The following is a 679-nucleotide window of genomic DNA, read 5'->3' as shown; positions in this document are numbered from 1 at the left end:
AACTTGATACAAGAGTTACAAACGTCAAGCAAAGCATTCAGTCTCACTTTGTTGTTCTCTTACAAGCAGCCTCCATAGTTAATCATCTATTTTCTTTTGGGTATATAAATACTTTTGAAATATATAAGCTGTTCTGAAAACCATAGTATAGTGTAAAAACATGAACTAAAGAATACTACTAATAGAGAGGCTGAGATAGGAGAAGAAAGATTTCAAGAGCATTATGTTGTACACAGCAAGACACTGTCACGAACAAACAAGTTGAAAGTGTACATAGATTGTACAATGTTGGACCTATTTCTTCAATTACCAAATTAGAGAGACCATTGAATCACAATTAACAAATTTCTAATTCCTCATATTATTGGATTTCAATTGATTAGGATATGTTGGTAATATTAATTTTCATGTTAATATATTAAGAAAAAGTAATTGTCACTTCCTGCCGTTTTTGTTGTAAGAGGTGGAACTAGGTTTGTGTGGATTTGTTGAAAGATTACCTTCTTGCTTCTTCTAGACTGTAGTTTTGCTCCTTATGTTGATTTTTCCATCTTTTATCCTTTGTAGGGCTGGATTTGTGGAAAGATATTGCAGAAATTTGGTTTTGTCAGGGAATATCTTGTTTTCTTCATCTATGGTAATTGAGAGTTTTGCTGGGTATAGTAGCCTGGGCTGGCAT

The sequence above is a fragment of the Mastomys coucha genome, unplaced genomic scaffold, assembly GCF_008632895.1.
Source record: "Mastomys coucha isolate ucsf_1 unplaced genomic scaffold, UCSF_Mcou_1 pScaffold5, whole genome shotgun sequence".
NCBI lineage: Eukaryota > Metazoa > Chordata > Mammalia > Rodentia > Muridae > Mastomys > Mastomys coucha.
The sequence above is the reverse complement of the archived record's forward strand: the minus strand, read 5'-3'. Positions refer to the sequence as shown.